The sequence below is a fragment of the Mustela lutreola genome, chromosome 2 (genome assembly GCF_030435805.1).
Source record: "Mustela lutreola isolate mMusLut2 chromosome 2, mMusLut2.pri, whole genome shotgun sequence".
Lineage (NCBI taxonomy): Eukaryota > Metazoa > Chordata > Mammalia > Carnivora > Mustelidae > Mustela > Mustela lutreola.
In genome coordinates, this window is record NC_081291.1 from 163,772,197 (window position 1) to 163,789,978 (window position 17,782).

Sequence of the window (17,782 nt, forward strand, 5' to 3'; positions counted from 1 at the left end):
TATGCTCTAGATATAAAATACTCTTCTCTGGCATTATATTTTAAATAGTTTTGATAATTTGAAACATTTTATGACAGAATTTCAGGAGAGCTTTCTTTAACCAAAAGTCCCTCCTTTGAACTCATCAATCCCGTATAACCTAAAGTCATACATAGCAAATAATGATTCTTCAAAGTGTACCTGAACACTACCAGTTTTAGAATTATCCACTCCAAACTTTAGGTAGATATTTTTTAAGGTCACAGACAAAATGCCACCTGTACCTTCAGTGCGGAGGCGAGGAAGTATTGACAAGGTCTGCTGCCTGACTGAAGAGTTTGTTACAGCAATGGTTATGGTCTTCCATTGCCCTGAAATGTTTTCTCTCCTTAAGACAACAGGCTTGGTGTTGTATGAGTTCTACACATGCATTTTTCAACTTCTTTTTTCAACCTTTTTTAAAAAACAGAATAGAAACCCAGTTTTCAGAGTGATGCTGAAACTATTTGAAGACGCCAGGCGCCCATGAAGGGCGTGTTTTTTAAGCTGAATATGTTCTTATTTTCTGGTTTGTTGATTTTAAAGCCAATCTAAACATGTGAAGAAAAAAATTCAAATTTTGCTAATTTGAAAAGAAGAAAAATAGCTAAAGCCTTCTTTTAAAATTTCAGTGCCTTTATGAGAATATTACAGACAAAAGACTGTACATGAAAGAATTTTTAAAAAAAAAATCAGATTGCTTTGCTTTTCTTTAGTCACTTCAAAAGTCTTTGTCAGATATGAAAAGGAAATATACTCAAAATGAAGAGTAAATATAATTAAAATGGTTCCTTGCCTTGACATATAAGCTTCTTATGGGCAAAAATCTGTATAAACTTAATACTATGAAACTTGGGTTTAAAAGAAAGAATAAGAAGGAGTGGGAAGGGAAGGGAGAGAGGAAGTTCGATTTTTCTAAGAGTAGGCATCACAAATGGAGGTCGTGAAATTACATTAAATTTTAATTGCTTTTGATGAGAAAATTTTAGATCCATAGTGTTTTTTGTTTTTTGTTTACTTTTTATTGCCGAGACTTGGCATGTGCCTGGCACACAATAATCTCTTTTTAATAGTTAACTAATGAATGAATGATATTGCACAGGCCACATTAGTTGGCTATAAGCACAGAGTTTCTGGTGACAGAAGGAAGTGACTCAGTTGATTCACCATCAAGACCAAGTATTTATAAAAACCTGCTTTGAATTCATTCTTTAGAACGTAGCAGAGGGTTGTGGTTAAAGGTTCACATTCTTGAACACTTAGATATGTGACCCCTTTGAGCCTTGGTTTCCTCCTATGTAAGGTGAAGATTTTGAAAGTCCCTCTTTCAGAGCATTATGGGGAGAGTTATATGAGACAGTGCCGTCATGAGCTTGGTAGAGCTCCAAACACACTAAGGTTTCACTGAATTTTAGATATTGCTATGAATGTAAAATTACTTATAATATTCTGAATTAATATATATTCTGATAGAATTGTTATGAAGATTTAATGAATTAATACATGTTATTATGGTGGCATCTAGGACATCTAAGAGTTCAACAACATATATTAAGCACAGGAAAACCATACACAAAACAATGAGGATTCATATTGATTATCTCTCTGAAAAGAAATACAATCTAGTTGAGGAAAGGGATCACATGTATGAAGAGATTAAAATCAGTGATAACAAAGCTAGCAGTTATTAAACATCATTGACCCTCCACTGAGCTCAAATGGGCATTCTCCTGTTGAACCCTTATAACAGCAAGAAACTAGTGTTAGTCCTGTTTTACACAGGAGGAAACTGAACCACATACATCAGTAGAGTAAGCAGTTCTGATATGTGGGGATAGACCCTTATATCTGTCTCCAAAGTCTGAGCATTACACGCCTGTGGTATGCAAAGGAACCTATGTGCAAACAGGTGTGCAGGTGTTTAGAAGGGAGAGTGAATGCTGAGAGCTGCTCAGCTAGGAATTGCTTCAGGAGAAATATGGAGCACTGAGCTTAAGGGACCAAGTATTCACTGTGTAGCAGCATCTGGCTCCCTCAGTTTACATCCTGACTCCTCTACTCCCTGGCTGTGTGATCTCAAGCAAGTTTTAACTCTCTCTGTGCCTATATTTCCCCATCTATAAAATGGGAGTAATAATAGCATTACCTCATAGAGTTGTTGTGAAGATGTAATGAGTCAGTCAATATGTGTGATTATAGTGGTACCAAGAACACCTAGGAGTTCAACAAATATTAGCTTAGCTGTTGTTAGTGATTGCAACACTTTGAAATTTTTTCCTTCTTAATGAGTTGGCATTCAAAATTTAAGGAGAGACTAATATTTCAAAGGTGTAGATTATTAGAAGACTTAAAGCATGTTTTTTTTTTCTACTTTCAACCAAATAACTAAGTTTCAGTCTAACATGATGGGAAAAGAAAACACGTTGTGTGAGAGATTCCATTGTATATTTGGATGAAAGAAATTCAGCAAGAGGGTATGTTTGCTAGCCTCATATTTTTTTTCTTTCTTTACTTTGTGCCAGCCCACTGATATTTCTGTTAGCCTTCTTAGGAAACAGTAATATCAAGTAAAAAATTATTGTCATTTTTACTTCTTCTGTACATATAAAGATTGTTTTGAAAAGTATGCACACAGAAACCTTAGAACAGAATCTTGGGAATGCTAAACCACAGCTCACACTGTCACATTTGGTCCATTTCATTAAAGGAACAGTAATGTGCTTAGTAGCTAAGTGTGTAGAAATAAAAAAAAAAAAAGTACAGTAACCTTATTCGTGAGAAGAATATGATAATATTCATTGACAAGGGAACTACAAGGAGCAATTATCCCAAGCTGTGTCTTTCAGACAATGCTGTCAGTTTTTCTACTTTGATGAGTACAGCTGGGCTTGTGATGCAGGGCAAGAAATTCCAATATGGCTATAGGGCCAGGCGTACTGGCTACCATATTAGTTATAGGGAAGGAAAAGTATCTGTAAAGGAAAGATGGATTTTTAAAATGTTTATAACAGAAACATTATTGGCAGCACTTGGCTGAACATGTTATCTACTAGTGACCCTTCCAGAAGCAGTTTGTCAGAAACCCTTTTTCTTTTGTCCTTTTTAGAGGCCCTTTGAAGCCAGAAAGCTATACCAGAACACCCATATTTTTGGCATGTGTATGTATGTGTGTGTTTGCCTGTAAAGTATTTAGACATACATCACGTTTGGAAGGCTTTGCTGTGTTGGGTATTATGTAGCTTATGACTTTTTATACATCAAATGGCATTTTTTATATTTACTACTTCATGCAAAGAAAAGCAGTTCCAACTCTGGCTTTTAGATTTTTGACTTTCTGCCTGTCATTTTGTCTTTTTTCACTCCCTACCCTATAAACAAAGTAAAGCTTAATTTCGGTATTTTCAAGGTAATTTGAGTTATACTCTTTAACTTTATTTTCTAATACTCATTCATGTTAGTCTGCACCTGTTTATACTCAATACTGGATTTTTTAAAAGTGTAAATCTTTGAGGCTTTGCGTTAATTATTAAAAATAGAGCCAGGTACCACATATTCATTCTTCTCCTTGCTTGCTTTCTTTCCCTTTCAAAACTCTCAACTGCAAACTTTATTGCACGGAAGTACAGTACCTCTTTACATACACATCAAAACTACTTTGTGTGTGAGCTATAAAACAACTAGAATTAAAACTTGTCCGAGGCCTCAAAGCTTGTTCTTCACAAAGAACCTTTTTTGCCCAATTTAGAAAGTGTTTTGAACGATGCATAACTAAGTAGAGTAACTAAACAATTGCTTTTGAGCATCTGAAGCTTGCCCATTACGATTTCTATAGCCTTTTGCTTTTGCTTTTTGTGGTTTAAGAAGTGATTCATGTTCAATATATGAAAGTTCTGGGTTCAGCCCCTTGAGCTTTTGGTGGGAGGGTCTCCATGAATCTAATAAATAAAATAAATAACGTAAGAACTGAGGGCAGTTGAGCTTATGTGAGCACATGTGCCAAAATATTTTTTTCCTGGGAAGAAATGGTATCTCTCATATGTTCTAGTTTCCTAAATTCAAAGATAGAAATACACCCTGGTTTTCTTAAAACGATACATAGGAATCAAAGTTAGTAAACAGCTGATTCAAATATAATCTGGAACTTCATAGAGTAACATCAATACTTTTTCAGTATTTATCTACCTACCAGTGGGGGTAGATTGTGAACATAGTCCACCTAAGCAAAATCCTAGTCAGGTGCCTTACTCTTGCTAAATTTTAGATGTTGCACTGATGAGATATATTCCATATAAATAAAAGACCAAAGTGTATTAGACCTCAGGATATATGCCTGACTTAGAATTATAATGCAGCTGTCACTTCTGCATTTCCTGGCTTTCATGAAACAAGACAAGTGATCCTCTGTCATTTTAAGTCAGTGAAGAACATGGATTTATCTTAATTTTCAACCTTTGTTTCCCCTTTTTGTGATAAGTTTTGAGATATGATGATGTACAGTGTTTCTACTTAAAATGGTTTCTGCCTTGTCCCTTGGCAGCCTAAATCTTCTAGCTAATTCACTGATCAGTTAAATAGTCAAGGTTATTATTATTATAATTATTATTTTACATTTATATAGCACTTCCCTCCAAGGGGCTTGAGGCATTTTATCCACAATAAATTACCAAATAGGAATTAATCCTTATATTGCCCTGTGGGCTAAGTACAGTCACATAAATGAAATTCTACAGAAATACTGCCTGTGTCACAACTGAGCTCTACTAGCCCCCCCAACCCCCTCCCCACAGTGAACCTACCGTACCTAACTGAAGATGAAGTGGAATGCTTGTGGCCTCGCAGGGTATGGGTCCAAGCGAGATCTTTGGGAAGATGGTCCTGTGACCTGGCTTTGGTGCTTTGAGCTACCCTGGAAAATGACAGTAGTGAGAGCAGCTCAGCATATATGTTCTGATTTGCAGTTCACAGACATGTTTCACCAAAATGGTTTAATTTTACCCTGACTTGAGACAAGTCAGAATGTGGCTCTGAAACTTGAATGTGCAAAAATTATTTGGGAACTAGGTCTCAAATAAGATTCCAAGGCTTTCCAGCTCACAACAAGTCTAATTTAATAAGTCAGAAGGGAGCCTTGGAATCTGTATTTTCACCTCTGGTGATTTCGAGACAGGTGATGCTTACTCATGCTTTGAGAAACCTGAGCTGACAGAGGAAGAATTATTAGTCCCCTGTCTGCATATCAGAAAATTGATGACTCAGGAAGGCAACATGTCACGGTATTTGGCAGAGTTGGAACTAGAAACCAAGTTTTCAGATCCCCAAACCCTGTGTTCTTTATGCTACAATGCTTCCCAGAAAGGGAAATCACAGAAACAAATAAAATGGGATTTAAATGTGAAGGAACAAAGAGGTTAATTCAATGTGCATGTAAAACACATTGCGCTATTATGGACTGGTATCTGCTGGCTCCTTTGGAACCTCAGGTGATTTGTGATGCCTGGACTGGGAAGACACCATGTCTAGGAGCCACTTTGCTCCTTCTACCCAAGAAGTCAGTCAACAAACTCTAATCCAGCGGGTGCCTGATGGCTTTGTAATGTTTTTGATTTTTCACCCAGCCCACAAAAAGAGTCCTCTCCTTAATAGGTGCTGCCACCAAAATAAAAAGTGGGCTTTGCCAGAAAACCAAGAAAAGCTCTTTTAATAAGCTTCCTGTTTACATGAGTGGGCCCTTTATGGGATGGGATGGGTTTTACATTTTTTATTTGAAGCATTCTTACTCCATTTCTAAGACAGAGAGAAAAAAATATAACAGGAAATGGTTATGAACAATTTAACTATTATTTTTCAATTTAGTATTCCATTTGGAGTAATTTCACTCATTTCTTCTTGAAATAATTTTTATTCAGTTTTCTTCAAAAACTGGGACAAGGCATTATAGGAAAAACTGCAGACAGACATAGTGCATCTAAAGATTTTATTTTGTTCTGAGCCTCTCCTCAGAAGTGTTAAAATTCCATGGTGGGGTTTAGAGGTGCTTGTGGATTTTATTTGGGGTTTTCAGAAACCAGAAAACAGACACGTGGTATTCCTCATGGTAGAAATTCCCACATTCTACATAAACTCACCACCTTTTTCAGTAGGTACTACTGTAAATTGTACTGAGAGAATCTCCATGTCCTTCCTCTTTCCAAATACATGTATCCCTTAACTAAGAATAATAATTATTATTATTTTAGGAAAAATTTTGTGAGTTTCCAATGTACCTTTTATTCTTAGGAATTATCTTCTACCTCTGAATTTTTTATCTTTTTTTTTTTTAAAAAACAAAACACTATGATTATTCCCAGTCATGGAATAGACAGAATTTATATTTAAAATAATCTAGTAACCTTGTAAGATGGCATCTATTCCTTAGCAGGAGTGGATGGCAAAGACAATAGGAGGGATACAATTGAAGATGTGATTTATATATCCTTATAAAAGTACATTTTGTACCCTTCTCAGAATTGGCTTTTAAGGACTGTCAGGTTTGATCCCTTCAAGGTTATTTTATATTCAGGGTGAATCAAGATCTTGCCAGAAGCTTAAACTGTTTGGGGGATCTTCAGTAAGAAAAAGAATACAAAATTATAATTACAAATTACAGGCATTTGCAAGGGACCATGCAAGCAAGGGCCCTGAAGTTTAGGCTTTATTAAATTCCCAGTAAATCTACCTCTGCATATCCCCATTTTGGGCTTTACAGAGGCATCTATACTAAATATTACTGTTTTATGTAATAACAAGATTATTTGAGAATAACATTCTTTAAATGTTTAGTCTTTAGGTTAAGAGTAATAATAAAACATTCTTTTTTTAAAAAAAAAAAAAAAGCAAACCTCCTTACAAACAATTTGACTAACTAGTTCCCTGTGATGTTCATCGCTGTTTATTGAGGCTAAACCTAACCTAGTGCAGGTCAACAAAAACCAGTAGAGCAGACATTTCTGTGTGTAGAGATGTATTTCAAGCAATACTTGAGACAATAAACTACAGGGCAGCAAAAAATGTCAACAGTTCTTCGAAGTTCTTTGTAATGGGATTATAGTTGAATTATGAAACTAATATCAGAAACTAGAGTAGGTTGCATTTGACCCATTGTCTCTTTCCACTGAGCTGGAAAACATGTAAGAGGCATGGCTTTCCCACAGCATTTTGCTTCTACCACCCATTTTCACACTTAATTGTACTGTTTCCTATTGTTCTTCAGTTATTTTAATTCATCTTTCTCTCTAGAACAAGATTTAAGCATCATGAGAGCAGAAATCAGATTTTTTCTCCTGAATCTTTCATAGTGCCACAACACTGCTGTTTCCTTTTGATTTTTTTCTTATTTAAAATCCCTTCTTTTGCTTTGTTCTACAAATAATTGATACTTGTGGTCTCTTGATAGAGGGTATTTAACAGTCTAAATTGAATTGCTATGAAACCTATAACCATCTCTACTCTCCCCACCACTATCCTTCTGACTCTAGAACTTCCCCTTAAGGGAGAAAAAACAAATATCTTGAAGCTAAATCTAGAAATTAAGATGGAAAACAAGGAGAGGAAAAGGTACTGGCCTCTCAGAAATTAGTGAGTTTCCATTCTCTGTGCGGCTAAATCGGTTTCCCCTCTTGTTTCCTCATCAGTGAGAAGTGCCTGCCTAGGAAGCAAATTCTCGGGGTTCTAAAAAACAATTTTTCTGTGGCCCTCAATACATTTTATTTTCTTGTACCACTGACCAAAATAAAATTCAAAAGCAACAGGGTGATTGCAGAGGTGAGTAAAAATGTACAACCTCACCCACCAGGAGTGTCCAAAAGCTCACTGAATGTCAGTTTCAGGCATCCTCTTTCATCAGAAAAACACGTGTTGCCTTGAACAAGAAACCCCTTAAAATATAAAATGGCACATGTTTGAATCCTAAACATATTAAAAATAATTTTATTTTATTTTCTTCATTTTCAAATTTCATTTTTACTGTTTTTTCCTTTTGTTAACTGTTTGCAGAATAGAGGTGACTCATTGAAAAAATAAAATTCACACCGACCTTAGAGCTCGTTGTCTTCCCTTTGCTGAACATGACTCTTGCATGGAAACCATTCTCAAACTCTGAGCTTTAGCCTGATTTGTCTTCTGAGAGAAGCAGTGTTCCATTTCTGGGCTGCAGTCTGCACAAACGTATGCTTGTGAGACGTATGGAAAATACTGTGTGTGGAAATAACCAGCCCTAGATCAATGATTCCTAACTTTTCAGAACTCATTCATGCCATCTTTTTTTTTTTTTTCAGTGTTTTTACTGACTTTAGAAACCATTTCAAAAGATTTCTGTGTTAGGATAACATTGCATTAGTTCATAACTTCGTATTTTTAGACCCCTGTAATTAAAAAAGGATGTTAATCTGGTTGACTTAATAATATAAAATAATCTGTTTGTAATCGTTGACATAATAAACTACCAAATAACTCGTTTTACCAGTTTTTTCCTTAGCACCATATCCAGATTTGTCAAATTTTCATGTATTTGAAGTGCTTCTTGTAGGCATATTCTTCAACTGTCAGACTATCCCATAGATGGGAGTCTTTTTTTTTTTTTTTTTTTAGATGAAGTCTCTTAAATGTTGATGTGGCTAATGGTTTAAGGCCACTGTCTCTAGGATAACAGGTTAGTACAAGGCCATTTTGGACCAGGCAATTTCTGGGGAGTGGGTGCTCTTGTGTGTAATGTAGACATTCAGCAGTCTTCCTGGCTTCTACCCTCCAGGTGCCAATAGTACCTTTAACTTGTGATCATCAAAATTGCTTCCAAACATTGTCAATTTTCCTTTAGGAGGGAGGGATCAAAATTGTCCCCTGGTTAAAAAACAACTAGATTAACAATATGCATTGCATATAATCAGAACCATGGTTTTTGTTGTTGATTTGGTGGAGGTGTTGTTGTTGTTGTTTTAAGGGAGTATAGAAACTTCTTATTTGAATGAAGAAAGTTGGTAGTTCTCAGCTGTGGATTTCTTCCATAGAACTGTGATAGGTTCTATTTTTTTTTTTTTTAAAGATTTTGTTTATTTATTTGACACACAGAGAGAGATCACAAGTAGGCAGAGAGGCAGGCAGAGAGGCAGGCAGAGAGGGAGGTGGGAAGCAGGCTCCCGGCTGAGCAGAGAGCCTGATCCGGGGCTGGATCCCAGAACCCTGAGATCATGACCTGAGTCAAAGGCAGAGGCTTAACACAGTGAGCCACCCAGGTGCCCCCGATAGGTTCTATTTTTAAGTGTCAAATTCCATAGTCGGGACTCAGAGTTGCCTTTAATGTTATGTGTTAGAGAAAGGATTCTAAGAGTCGACATAGATGTATATTTTATTCTTTTTATTTATTTATTGGTCTCCTTATTATGGTGATCTTTCTGAAAGGCAGATCAACCTGGCACACTGCTATTGACTTAACTAAATTCCCCTTTCAACATTTACTTACTTCAAACAGTTTAATAGCTGATATTTTATCCTTAGTAGCATGTAGCTAGAGAGAGATTCAGTGAAAACTAAAACCGACACGTAAATCCATCTTGCCTTTGAGATCGAAAGATGGCAAATACATAAGAAGAGATTCACTTGACTCATTTCAGAAGGTCAGAGACTAGAAACGCAATCTGGAGATCACTAGCCAAAAAAAGAGACCAAAGTTATGCTTAACTGAACTAACCTGATTTCAGTAACTTTCAAAGATTCAGAGAGGCAGCTCCCTGTTACTGTATGAAACTCGGTCCTCACAGTACGCACGGGAGGCCTACACTGCTGTTATGCCATTCTCAGAGATGAGGACACTGAGCTACTGAGGTCAGTGGCTTGCTTAAAGACACACAGCCTGCAAGATGTAGACACAAGTTCCAAATTAGCCAGTACTCCATAGTTGTTGGTCTTCTGAAGTCCTTTACAATATTTCAGAGTTGAAAGGGAAACTGATGGATGGATATTTCAAGCATCCATGAACAGGGTATTTATGCAAAAGAATAAATGAAGAAAATTGACCCTTCAAATTTAGGGGAGAGAGAGATGATCAAGAAGAAGGGCTACTTACATACTTAATAATCAGCTCTGTTATTGTATGACACTATTTTTTAAATGTATAATATTTACAAAATTTTCATACAATATCTGTTGCATCCACAGAATCTCAAAGTGTTTTCTAATGCCCCATTTCCATTTACAGATTGAGAGATTATTTTGCTTTTGAGCATGGTTGGCCTGCAACAGATAATTTCCAGTCTCCTTCATTAACTGTCAGATAATGCTCTCTCTCATAAATACTTTTTCCAGAAAACATAAGAACTTAGACCATAAGGAAGTCAGATTCCATTATCTTTTTTAATTATGAATTTTCAAGCATCTTTTTTTAATCTACTGTACCCACTAAAACATTCATAGGTCTGGAATACTGTGGTTGAAAAATTATCTTGATACTTTACAATTTTCTAAGCATTAATATTAGTCAGTAGGTAAATACCCTTAGTTCTTAATTTATATCCTGTAACATTCACTAAAACATTTGGGTCACCTCTTTTTGATTATTTGTAATTTTAAAAAATAATTCCAAAATGATGTTTCACCCTGTTCTCTAATTTATTGACTGGAGGTAAGGCTGCCGTATTTTGTGCTGGAAGAGGAGTAGAGGGGTGGGCACTTTGAGAAGCATAGAATAGACCCATTTCTTTTCAAATGTGTTTAATCACAGTAGCCAGCTATTAGATCACATTTTGGTTGATAGTAGTATAAGCTGATCTAATCCACTGGTTACCTTCAAGTCTAATGACATTCATGTTTCTAGAAATGATGAAATCATCTATGTAGACTCATTCTTTTAAAAATTATTTCGCTTACAGTTGTGCTGTGCTTATCAAGGCCATTCTTCATGAACCTAGCAAAGTTACTTTTGATAAATGTTTTAAGAGGCATGATTATCATGCAGGAGGGAAATTCTGATGTAGCTTAAAAAAATAAGGAACTTTTCATTTTATTCTGTTATATATTTTGTAGGTGATCTAAACTATCACAGTAGCTTTGATTATTTTCTACCTATATTTTTAAATTGCCCAGCTCATATCTGTTTTTAGTATTTGCATCTCCCTGGACGAGGTATTGCTAGTATGTCCCTTTGTAAAGCATTGTTGGAGATGGGATTTCCAGCCATGAAAATGAGTGAAATACCAAACTCACTAGTCTTTCCTATTTCTAAAGAGAACCTCATGGATAGTTTTTAAAAAGAAAGCCAAGAGTTTATCATATTATTCCAGAGACTCTAAAATCCCATTTAAGATGTATGTTTGTTCCTGTCAGATGAATGGAACAGTGTCTCCTCTTTTATTTAAGAAATCCTCAGCAATTTACCAATCCCTAGCATGTGTAAAATCACAGAACAGAATCACTGTTCTCAGATTCTGAACTCGGAGTTCCTGATAATTGAACCGTGGTTGCCAAATTAGAGGAAGGTTTTGAAAGCTATCACCACTTACCAGAAGTTTTTATAAGCAGAGAAAATCATACTTCTTTCTGTCTACATACAAAAAGAAGTGGCTAATTAATCTTTGTTGCTAGGTGAATTAACTATATCCAGAAGAAATAGGCAACTTGTAGAAAGAAAGTCTAACGAGTATTTTAGAATTCTGTGATACAGTTTAGCAACTGATGTTGGAGTAGATTGCTATTGTGGTTTATAACAGCAGAACCACTGTTAACTTGTAGTGTATCTACTGAGGGAAAGCAAATCAAATCATTCTTGACTGTGGAAAGTATATCTTATCTCTTCAACAAGGCAATGTGTTTGGGGCTGATGGAGGTCCACTCTACATAGCATTATGCCCACTGCTAAGAACTAGACAGATTCTCTACTCCTCATAGGAAGAAAGGGCTGAGGTAAAAGGAAATAAATCAAGGAAAATAAGTGGAAAAGAAAATGGGACCAGGAATCTGGATGTGTAATCATGATAGATTACCTTAAGTAAAAATTAGGGAATTTAAGGGATAAAGGAGGCATGGGGTCCATGTAGGATAGTGACAGCTTCTAAAGGATCCAATCTAATCTCATTAGGCTGGTACAGCTAAAGGAAGAACTCAGTAAACGTTTGTTGAATGGGTTAATAAACATAAACACCCAAAGCTGCAAGATCACTAGTCCATAAGCTCAGAGAGTAGAGAAAATCAGACTTACTAAGAAGATGCCATGACAGCCAGTTATTAAGAAATGTCAATATGATGCCTGCTAAATAACGTTTAATAACAACCATGTCATTTGCATGTTTCTCATAGTAATGAATTGTTATGATGTCACAAAATAACTTATTCTCTAATAGCTTATATTATATTAATCCAGTTTGAATTCTTTAGTGACTGCCCTGTGTGAGAAACTCTGGAATGTGATGTCTAATGGTACTCTAACAGCAGAGGGTTTTATATAAAGGAAGTATAACTTTTACTTTCATTACTTAAAGTGAAGTGAAGGCCTTTCAAGGCCTTTTTGCCTAAAAGAGCTCAATGGCCTTCAAGTCCCTTTCCTAGTTAAGATTTAAAGCTGTCCTTTATATATATATATGGATATTTTGGTTGTCTATGTACATACTGCCACCTTTCTGCACACCTGGACAAGTGCTGTGCCCCCTCAGCTGAGCTTTTTTCTGATCAGGGAAGTTTAATGCTGTCCAAGTGTATCCGTATTATTGTGGGCTTCTTGTTTCAGATTATTCATTCATGCATTCAGCAAAACTTAACTGAGTTTCCACTATATGCCAGGCAAATTATGAGATGCTGGGGTGACCAAGTCATTTATAAATGTATTAAGCAAGGCTGATCCTATTACTAGTTCCTAAGGAATCCCAACTTGTTCTCTATATTCACTGCTGTCCATTTACCTTTAGCTTGCTCCAAGCTTATTTGGATTCCTTGCAATATTATATAAAACCATGATGACACTAGTTTTCTCACTTTGACCTTCTACAGTGCATATATAAAGCATCTGCTTAGTGGCTCACAGACACACATTTAACTCAGGAGCCACAGGCGAGAAAGAGATTCTAGAAAGAGATTCCATGGATATGTGAGGGGAATGTGTACATTCCTGTGTGTACATGCATGTGCGCGTTCGGAAGAAGGGTGAGTAATAAACCCATGAGAACTGTTTCCCACAAATCCAGTTCAAGTAGTGCTTCAAGAATTATACACAGGTGTTCCCCCATTGGTGCCGAGGCTGTCCTTTGGTTAGTTTTGTTGTAATGATGGGCTCCAAAGTAATCTATTGATCAGTACTATGTTTGTTTCTAAACTCCAGTATTGTTTAATTTCTTCTTGAGGCTGGTATATATTTAGGCTCTCGGTTACTTGGTTTTTTTAGCATTAATCCTAATGTTCTGTCTAAAGTATAGTAAAGGTTTCCTTTTGCTTCAGTTCAGCACAGTACTTGAGAGGGAGTCACCCTAAGTAATGATTTTGCTTCATCTCTCGACAGTGCAAGCACAAACTAGACAGTGGTTCAAAATCTCAGGTTTTGCAAGGGATTGGGGGTGATTATACGCAGCTTCAGAGAGCCGCTAAAATGTTCAGATTAATTGTCTAGATTCAGTTCATGAATCTCATGAACATTTACTCTTGAGTTAGAGGAAACTCTAAAATCACTAAATCACTATTAAATGTCAGGGTAAGCCACACGGTTTTATTGGAGGAAAATGGCATCCACTAAGAAGCAAAGTTCTAATATCTAAGATAGATTTAATGTGGAATAGCACATGCAAGGCAGCTTCCATGAAAACTGTGGCAGTAATTTTGGCCCCTGGAGACTGTTCCATGTAGCTGTTCTTCCCTTTTCCAAACTCACATTATGGACACGTTTTTGTTTACTCAAATGAATAGACAAACTCATGAAATGGTCTCAAGCAGCAAATGATTTTGGAAGTCAGAGAGAGTAAACTCATCTTTGGTTTATAAACGTGCTGTGATGCTAAAGAATGGCTACATTAACAATCAACTTAAACAAGAAGCCAGGGATTGGAGGATAAGAAGCTGCAGTGGATAAAGAAGAACAACAATGCTAACAGCAAAGGACATGCCTAAAAAGTAAACTTCATCATTCGAAGGAAGATTATGTAAAATACAGCTTGAAAATAGTGAACGAGAAGGCCAACTTGGTATGTTTTAAAGAGAGTCAGTTGAGAGAAGGCGTCAATTTGGCTCTGACAGTGCTTTTGCTAAATGTGGAGAGAGTGGAGTTCACATCCCCCAAAATCACATCTTACAATTTTTATTTACGCGGAGCAAAGATAGGAAGAAGGTATATTTCCCTCCCTCATTACCAGACTTTTTCTTTTTCTTTCTTTCCTTTTTTGTCCCCAGACTGTAAGTCAGTTAACTAGGCAGGGTCATTTTTGAGAGCATTCATAATGCCAAAAGACACCAAATGGTGAGGTAGATCAAAGGGACAAAGAATTATAGAGGCATTGAGCCACTTTCCTTAGGACCCTGAATACAATGTGAACAGTCTGCTTAGCTCTAGGCCCCAAACCAAGTATTTTGCAGCAGACCCAGCCTGGATTTCTTGGGAAGTTCTCCCTGTTGCTTTGCATAGTTTAGATAATCCACACAAACAATCCTGATTAAATCGGTTGCCCCCAGGCTATGGACAAAAGCATAAACGGTTTTTAGGAGAAAATGTTTTTAAAGCCTGTCTCTATTTGTGTGTGTCTCACTCTCCTTCTCCCTCTGCCTTCCCTCTCCCTCTCTCTCACTCACTCTCTCTTTCTCTTTCTCTCTCTCTCTTTCCTTTACTCTGTTTTCTCTTCTTTACCTGTATATTTTTTTTGTTTTTCAGTTACTCAGTTCCATTTTTTCCTCTAAAATTCTATCTAATGTAATGGTAAGTAGAGGTATTACCGAAAAGGTACTATTCCCTACTTCGCTTCATGATTCAAATTTTGATTTTGAATTTTATTACCTGTCTTGTGATGGTTATGAACAGTTTTTTTGAAAGGCTGTCATCTAGAAGGTGGTTATCCAACAATATTATGGAAGGTCACCAGGCTTTTGTGTCTTATGTATGATTCCCTTAAACCAGTAAGTTGCTCTATCATTTAATAATCCTTGCCTCAAAGTTCACTTGAAAGAAAGCTTGTAAGATTTAAGGGGAAAAAAAATCCCTAAAAATAAAAGTTAGGCTCGACTAGGCCAGGGTGGGAAATTCCATTGTGGCTAGAAGCCCATGGCAGGTAGAGTGGAATTTAATGAAGGAAACTGCTGTGTTTTTGTGTCTTTCTGTATGTTTTTCCTTTAAAACCAAGAGCTGGGCAGGCATCCCATTCGACCTGACGTGACCCAAGCAAATTGCTTCTTATATAAAAACAACTGCAGACTCTGAGAATGTGAAAATGCACTGTATCCTTCTCCAACTGAGGAAAACGAAAGCCTGAGAAACGGGACGGCCCTGTCAATACTCGTTGAGCAGAACTATCACTCAAACCTGATAAAGAGAGATTAGAACAGGCTTCCTTATGCCAGAGGAATTCATTATAAGTTGGACATTTTTATTTATTTTTTATTTTTTTGAAACAAGCTCAGTAATAGATGGAAAATACACTTTTTAAAGGCAGGTTTTATGTAGGAAATGAATAGTATGCACAATTTTCAAGTCTTTTCATTGAACTATCGTTTTTTAATTTAAAAAACTAATATTAAAATTAAAAAGACAAAGAGAAGCATTTTCCTTTCCTGCCACAGTCTTGGACAAGCAAAGAAGAGATTCAGGGTGTGTCCACTGATATTGCATTCAGATGTGTTGTCTTGGCTTGTGTACTGACAGATTTATTTTAAAAACAAAGTTTAAAAAATGCATTGTGTGCTAGTGAAGTCACTTCATAAATCTTTTCCTTTATGAATTATTTTGATCACAAGGCTCGTTGTTTGAATCACTGAAGGACTATTCTCCCTAAAAGAAAAATGCCTTCATTTCCAAACTGTCAGTTCAAAAGCCAGCAACTTCCCCTGAACAGCATGCAGGGATCCAAAGGGGCAGAGAAAAGGGGACCACATGAGTTCCGACTCTAACATAAGGCATAGTCCAGTTTAGATTTGCTGTGGTTCACAGAAGAGCCATGTTTTGAAAATTTGGACCCAGACTCCTTCCTTTTCTAATATATGACTTAGTTCAAAATCATGATTCTGCTTCAGGGAAAAAAACAAACAAACAAGGGAACACAGCCTTTGATGCAGCTGGCCCGTCAGAAGGCGGAAGGTTAGAATTAGAATACTCTTCAAGCTGTTGCTGAATAATGAAGGGTAGGGCTTCCTAGCTGGGCAGTGACCATAGTCCCCTGGGAGTACAGAGGACAAATATTACCTAATGTGTACAAAGACTTTAAAAGTTAAGTTGATTACAAGCTGAGTGAGGAAGGTTGGATGAGGCAGCAATGACTAGTTGGAGCAGAGAGACCTGATAGGAGACACATGGCTCTACTTCACCCTCAGCTCTGAGGGTTTAAAGGGTTGGGTACCGGGGCACCTGGGTGGCTCAGTGGGTTAAAGCCTCTACCTTCGGCTCAGGTCATGATCTCAGGGTCCAGGGATCGAGCCCCGCACCGGTCCCTCTGCTGAGCGGGGAGCCTGCTTCCCCCTCCTCCTCTCTCTCTGCCTGCCTCTCTGTCTACTTGTGATCTCCATCTGTCAAATAAATATATAACATCTTTAAAAAAAAAAAAAAAAAGGGTTGGGTACCAGTAGAAAGTCAGTGAGGTTCTTGAAATGAATAGCTTGCATGAAATCATTACAAAGAAGGAAGAAAAGTAAAACAACATATTGGAATATATATATACATAGAGATTGATGAGATATGTTGGATGAAATTTACACTGTAGGTGATGGGTAAAATTTTCCTTACCAAAGTGTAATGTGCTCATTGCTAAGAACTTTGTCTCATTCTTCATTTATTTCCCACACAACACCTTGAATAGTGTTGAAACATAAAATTAGATAATTATTAATCGCCCTGTGATATCAGTTTGCCAGGGTAATTGGTCAGATGGAGCAGTATGTTGGTTCCAGGCTAAATACTGGAGGCTGTCTGGAAGAGATGAATTTCAAAGTGATTCTAAAGGACAAGAAAGGTGGGCAGAACTAGACAAGCTGTTTCAGGTTCATTGATTCCAGAGGTATTTCTCAGCCACTCCCTGCTTCAATCTGAGATCTCCACTTTACTGCTCCTTCATGAAATGAGCAGTATTGTACAGGAAGGATGGAGAGCAAGTTTGCATGACAGAGGAAGCAAGTTGCTAACATAGGAGATGGGAAGAATATTAATAGAGATACATATTGTCAGAAATAGTGATGAATGTTATGAATGAGTTTGATCTTAATTCTGAGTAGGCAATAAGAAGGAATGGTTGGAATTTAATTTGGAGTCTGACTACCTGGACTACTTTATAGGTTCATCTATACAAATTACTTAGCAAATGTTGGTCTTAGAATAAGGCTTTAAAAATGGTGAGGATGGAGTTACCCATTTTTCCTAGATAGCTGTAGCTATAGCTACAGAGAATTTTCAGATTCTCTGTTATAATCAGAAATACCATTACTCTCCCAAGCATGTTTCTTAAGGTGATTTTCTTTACTTGTAACTCTATTTCACATCATGCATCTAGATTATTCTGTGAATTATTTTCTTAAAAAAAATTAAATAGTGTTTTCTTAATGTATTTTCTCAATAATAATACTCTTT

General features: G+C 36.7%; 1 protein-coding gene across 32 annotated transcripts in view; it reads left to right on the forward strand.

Moving 5' to 3' along the window:
- The window catches only part of ZBTB20 (zinc finger and BTB domain containing 20), an 816,455-nt gene that overhangs the window by 458,905 nt on the left and 339,768 nt on the right, over nucleotides 1–17,782 (forward strand). The window lies entirely within an intron of this gene.